Source organism: Sceloporus occidentalis, unplaced genomic scaffold, assembly GCF_023333645.1.
Source record: "Sceloporus occidentalis isolate IW3139 unplaced genomic scaffold, rSceOcc1.0.p SCAF_1, whole genome shotgun sequence".
NCBI lineage: Eukaryota > Metazoa > Chordata > Lepidosauria > Squamata > Phrynosomatidae > Sceloporus > Sceloporus occidentalis.
The window spans coordinates 159575148-159582097 of record NW_028316981.1 but is presented as its reverse complement, the minus strand read 5'-3'; positions in this window follow the sequence as shown (position 1 = coordinate 159582097).

Below are 6950 nucleotides of genomic sequence, written 5' to 3'. Positions count from 1 at the left end.
TTTTGCAATGCGCTTTATATTAGGCTACCCTTGTGCCTAGTCTGGAAACTTCAACTGGTACAGAATATGGCATCCAGATTGATTACAGGAACAACTAGGAGTTACCATATTACACCTATATTGAAATCACTCCACTGGCTGCCTATTCATTTCCGGGCACAGTACAAGGTGCTGGTCATTACTTTTAAAGCCCTCCATGGCTTGGGCCCAACCTACTTAAGGGATCGCCTCCTTCCGTATAATCTGCCCCGTACCCTCAGATCCTCTGGGAGGAATTTGTTGCAGTCCACAAAGACCAAATTGACGACAACTTCCCAGAGGACTTTTTCCGTGATCGCTCCCACTTTATGGAATGGCCTGCCGGACGAGATTAGTCAAATTACCAACCTATAGAGCTTCAAGAAAGCTGTCAAGATGGATCTCTTCCGGCAGACCTTCTCAGAATAGAACCCGGCCATGTAATGCTCCCCCCACAGACATATATAAGCGAAGACTCTGCCCACTGTTATTTTATTATCGTATTATTGTTTTTAGATTTTATCATTTGTAATTTTAATGGATAGAATTGTTTAATCCTTTTTTAAGGGGGGGAATTGTATATATTGCATTTTTTAAAGGTTGTACACCGCTTTGATTGTGGTAACAAAAAGCGGGATATAAATTAAAGTTTTATTATTATATATTATTATAACATATATAACTGCATTTTGCTGATTACAGCAATGTAAGGTTTAAGATTTTTTATGCGGTTTAATGTGATAGTTTGCAGTGTTTCGCTGGCTAGGATCAACCACCTGATGTTTGCTTGTAAAATATCCACATTCACTACTGATTTCTCATATTCATTCTCCTGCCACCACCATCATAATCATCATCATTATTTGGTTTCAGTGTCTTAAAAAAGAATGCATATTGGATTAATCTTCTTGGGGTTTTCAAATTCTAGAACAGAGTTCATTGAGATACTAAAAATTAATTACCACTCACCCTTGAAGAAGGTGGCCTTCGTAGGTCAGGAGGTCGCCAGTGTATCATGCTGCCGAAGATTTTATTTCAGATGGGCAAGGGTGAACTGTGCCTGGTCTGTGGCTAATGAATTTGTGATGTCAAGTTCCCAGGCCGTAATGCCTTGTGTTAATTAACCTTCCAAACACAGGCATAATATTCTGCCAAATCTAATAATGGAATATTTGCATAGGAGCTATGCAAATATTTTATGCAGGAATAGGGTAACAGACACTTTTGGCTGGGCTGTCGTGACATGGATAGACAGAGATACATTTTAGTTTGGGGGTTTTGGTTTTTTTGTTTTTGCATCTGTGCCACTTCTAACTGTTTTTATTCACCCAGGACCCTTTATTTTGGAGGTTCTAGCATGGCACAGTGCCTGCACCCTGTTCTACACACCTTAGGAAACACTTTTTACACACTGGAATCAGAAATACATTTAAATGCATTAATTCTGAAGCCTTTCCTCCCATTCATCTAAAAGGTGACAATAAAGTTTAAAAGTCTGGTCAGTTGTTCCAGTGAACTCAATACAATTTCTTATGAATATCTGAAAACACACAGATGGACTGAGATTATCAATATTCAGCAAATGTCTTATTGTTAATGATTGATAAGACAATGTTGCCAACTATTTCTGGGTTTTCAAACATTCCAAAGTAATGACCATAAATGCTGAAAGTCATCTGTATGTGAGCTTCAGTGTCATCACTTACACACATGCACACCATAATTACATGATAATTATGCCCAAAATAACATGCAGAGGCTGATTGCTGACATTCACAGTAATATGTCAGTGTCAGTGATTCACCAAATGCCAAACATTTGCTGTGATAGAATCACTGGACGTATACAGTAGTTTTGGATTACTTGTGTAAATGATATAGGGACATGACAAGAAAGAAGATCCAATTCTCCATAGGTGATTTGCAGCCCTGCATGATATGGGCCATTAAATCCTCTTCTTTAATTGCTAGTGTATCTTTTGGAAGGGCATGTAAGAGACTGAGGACGCAAGCCACTGAGAATCTTCCATCTCTCCTAAGTCTGGACAGCCTATCTAATGGTCCATCACCCTTACTATTAGACTCCCTTCCATTATTTCTAATTGGAACATATCCATTTTTGAGAAGTGGTATAGCATGTTGATTGTGAGGGCCCTATGAACTGAGAAATTCTTAAATAGTTCCTCTGCTACAAGCACACCAGTTGGCCAGTATTCTTTCAAATTCAACATTTCATCTGATGTGTGGAGATGAAAATATATAGACCTGCCTCACCAGACTATTGTGAATGTGGCTGAAATAACATGTGACACAGGCTTGCTTTTTGTTTGCTTGTATGGCTATTTAAGTTTTCTTATTGATTTTAATGCAACAAAAACAAGGCAACTAAAGTCAACTGGCCATGTTAACAAAGGGATTCTGGGAGTTGCAGTCTTTAAAAAAAAAATTTTTTTTAAAGCTCTGATGGTAGTTGCTGTATTGCTGACCAGGGATGCATTACACTGTAGAAATAATGCAGTTTGACACCACTTTAAGTGGTACAGCACCATTTTATGGAATCCTGGGATCTGTAGTTTGACAAGGTCTTTAGCCTTCTATGCCAAAACATGCTGGTGCCTCATAAAACTACAAATCCTATGATTTTGTAGGATGGAGCCATTGCAATTAAAGTGGTGTCAAACAGCATTATTCCTACAATGTAGATGCATCCTAATAGCTCTGTAATATGTTGAATCATAGTTTTGTGCCTGACAGAGAAAACTGGAGGAGCTTATCCATGCATCAGGAAATCAATATATACTTTAGGACATATCTAGAAGGAGAGAAAGCATCCAAAACATGAGGTAAGATGGAATCCACATTGTTTTGAGATTCAAGAAACAGACTAGCTTAGGAAAGTAAGAAGAAATCCCATAAACCTCTGCTAGAAATGAAAATTAGTAGCATGTTCTTTAGTTCCAACTCAGTGTGTGACTTTCCCATGTGCATATTAGCACACATGGACTTACCAAAATCTGTGAGCATTTCCTTGGGGAAGCACCCCATTACCAGACGAATGCCTTGTGGGCCTTCCCAACATGGAAGCCATTCCCTGTATGCATTTCAGAACCATTTCTGGAAGTTCTCGTGAAATTTGGCTGAGTTCTGTCAAACTGTTGCATGGATGCAATGGTGTCCAACCCCATCATCATTATTTCTGCTTTGATGGATCCTTCCAAACCTTGGAATGCATAGCAAAGGAAACAGAAATTTGGACTGGATTTGCAATTTCTCTCCCCCCCCCCCCCCCAGTTGTTGTCCTCTTGTTGTTCCACCCTCCCACCACCCTTGCCTTTGCATCTTGTGCTGCTTTCTCCTTGTGCCTAGAACAGTCTCCTTCCCACTCTTTGTCCACCTCTCTCTCTCCCCCTTCCCCCTCCTTCATCAAATCCACATCTTATGTAATTTCTCCCTTGGACTATCATAGCCCCCTCCTTTCTGCTTTGCTGGCTACCAATTAAACCCTCCTTCCCTGGGCTTGCCCTGCTCCTTTATCACACCCTGTCATCCGCTTTTCACCTTTGTCCCCTCTGTCTTAGCTGCACTGTAAGCCCTCTGGGAAGGAAACACATCACGTCTGCACTGTTCCTCTACTCCATGTGTAGTACATTGTCAAGGCTTAATATTTCATAGCAACAAAAGCACAAAATGAACCTAGTTGCTTTTTTTTCTTGATCAGTTTTTCACCAAATACTCTTGTTACAGCTATCCCCACACAAAACAAGACAAATGAACAAAGCTGTGCCACACAGGTAACATTAATACCTGGCACAGTCAGATGAGAATGGGTAATATATGAAGAAGAAAAGAAACTACCTAGGTTATGGGTTTAAATTCTTTTAGGATTTACTGAAACTAAATAAAATTCATTTTGGCTCATATGCATGAAAATGCTCAACTCTCACATCTGTAATTCAGGTCAAAACATCTGCTGGTCTAAACACTGCACCCCTGGTAGATTTTTATTAATAACGATTCTCCAAAAGTGTTATTTATAAAGTGGCTAAAACTACAGTCACCACTTGAAGTCCACGGATTTGAAAATCTGCAGAGGGGCGCACGCCTGTGGCATGCGCCCCACATGCATGAACCCCATTCAAGCCTATAGGGCTTGAATATGTGCAAGTTTGGGAACTCGCGGGGGATCCAGAACAGACCCCCTGCGAGTTCTAAGAGCAACTGTACTGAGTATTGACTGATACCTAGGTAATTTTATTTTGTTGTCTGTATTTTAAAAAAATCTTATGTATAATTGATAATGACTAAACCCAGCTAGGATCAGCATTGCAAGTTGCTGGAAGACGGGTAGTGCTCTACCAGTTTCAGGTTTGTTGTTTCAAAATATGACATACTGCTGTTAGGTCCAAGTGCTACTTTTTGAAAAATCAATGGGAACTGGATGAAAGCTGGTAAATAAAAGTGATTTTGCTTGTCTTATTTTCAAATGATATACTTCATGTTGCTATGGCAATATTTGTCTTTTCCCCTCTATCATGAATTGCATTGTGTTAAGTAGCTTATGAGTTGATATTTGAATTGTCATATGTAGAGACCCAATGTTGTGTAGTGTTTGGGCGTAGGACTATGATTCTGGAGGTCAATTTTCAATCCTCCCTGGCCATGGAAATCCACTGAGTGACTTTGAGTGAGTCACACACTCTCAGCCCCAGAAAAAAACAACCCATGAGAGGTTCTCCTTAGGGTTGCCATAAGTCAGAAATGATCTGAAGGCGCACAACAACAATATATATGGAATGCTTTTATTTTTAAAGTCTAAACCATGAAAATAAAAAGTCAGTTGAACAGAAATATCTAATACACCTTACATAAAATATTAAGTTTTAATTTAGGGGGGTTACCAAAAATAATGGTTTTCCTAACCGTGGAATAGCCACTGAAATTCCCCTTTCTTTTGATCCTGGAACTAACATTTAAAAGAGGCATGCTCCCTGACTTCCGGTTGCGATGGCACCTCGCTAAGACAGACTCCGAGGCAGCTACGGAGTCGTCTCGGCCAGAACAAAGCCCTGGACCCAGAAAGGGATTTCTGTAAGTCTGGGAAATTGCCTTGACTGTCAGGGCAATCAGAGGGGGCTCGACGGAGGACCCTATCTGTTTATGGACTGAGTAACTTCCTCAGAGTAAGTCTGACTGCTACGTGGGAAAGACGGAAGAAGCCATAACAGAGGGTCCGAAGAGCAATCCACGCTAGTTTTGGGCAAGAAGCGATTCGCTCACACAGAGACACCAGCAATTTTTGATTAATCTGCACTATAAAAGGGACATTTAGTACTAAGGCTATCAAAGCCCTCTCAGATAACAACTTCAAAAGGTGCACTGGATCGGAAGGAGTAGAAAAGAAAGTACTTAGAAAACTTTACTTATCTAATATTCTGCCGTTATAAGGAAAGCTACCCAGCTGCATAGGGACACATAGTTTTGCAAAGTATTTTCGGACGGAATAATTTTGAATTTTTGAATAACTTCAACGGATTCTCTTTAATTTTCTTCCTATGGACTGTAAACCTACCCTTAAAATATTCTAGAAGATAAAGAGTTAACATTTCGGCCTTGAGCACTCACCTGAAAAGGATAAAGATAAGGACAGAAGCGGGGGAGAGACGACGGTGGAGGAGTGACTGTGCCGCGGCTCCAGAGCTTCAGGACGGGTGGGCTGAAGGAAGTAGAAGCATCGCAACAGGAAGAACCTAGAAGAGGAGGACTAGAGTGTCGACGGAAGCGCCTCTGGAGGTCTAAGAGGAAATAGAGAAGGAGAGTACAGAGCGTCGACGGAAGAAAGAAAGAGGGAAACAAACGGAAGTGTGGCAGAGTGAAAGTAGTAGAGAGCAAAAGGATAGACCGTCAAAGGAAGGAAGCTGTGTTGGAGGACTAAACAAAGGGATACGACGCGGAAGATAGAGTGACAGCAGAAGAAGGTCAAAGGTGGATAGGACTATCATAGAGTGGCACTAAGAAGAAGAAGGTCGAAGGAAGAAGGTCTAGAGACTAAATAAATCACGTTTTTTTGAATATAGAACTGGACTCAACTGAACTAAAAGCTACAAAAGGGGTGTGTACGGGGACTTGGGGGAAAAGGGTGGTAAAAAGGGAAGAAGTGGGAGGTTTTGCTGCATAGCAATTGAGAGGCAAAGATGTTAGAATTTAGGTGGAAGTATTAGAAAAAGGCTTAATTGTGAAGTACTGTTAGATATTGAATCTGGTTTTAGAGGCAAGTGAAAGGGAGAAGCAGCTGAAAGAAAGTGTTTTAAAGACAACTTAACGTTAAGTGTGAGAAAAGATATTAGACTTTGTGTGGAATTTGTATCGCCAGTTAGAATACTGGGATAACATAGGTATAATATAGAAGGGTTTATATAAATTCCTATAAGGATAAGATTGATCTGTGTTCAGTTATAATACTCAAACTGTATTCTTAATCTAAAATTATATCCTTTCGCTGCTCTCCCTTAAAGCTATCTACTCTGGGTGGTGGAGGTTTGTATCCTTTTGTTTTAAAGGATAAGAATAAGAAAGTGATATGAGTAATATGAATACTAGACAACAAACCCAAAAAGCAAATCAACTAGCACAAAACCAAAGAAAACTTTTGACTGGCAAACTTCAACCCCCAGAAATGAATCAACTGTTATTAGAAAAAATAGAAAGTCTCTCAACAAATCTCTCAGCAAGTCTGGCAAAAAAGATGAACATTTTCAAAAAAGAAATAAAACAAGAGATACGGTCAGATTTAAGAGAGATAAATCAAAAAGTGGATACCCTGATTCAGGACAATCAAAAAATTAATCAAAGGGTTGAGATAGTGGAATTCAGAACGGAAAAACTTGTATCAGATTTTGCCAAACTCACGAGTAGAAGAGAAGAGGAACTGGATGA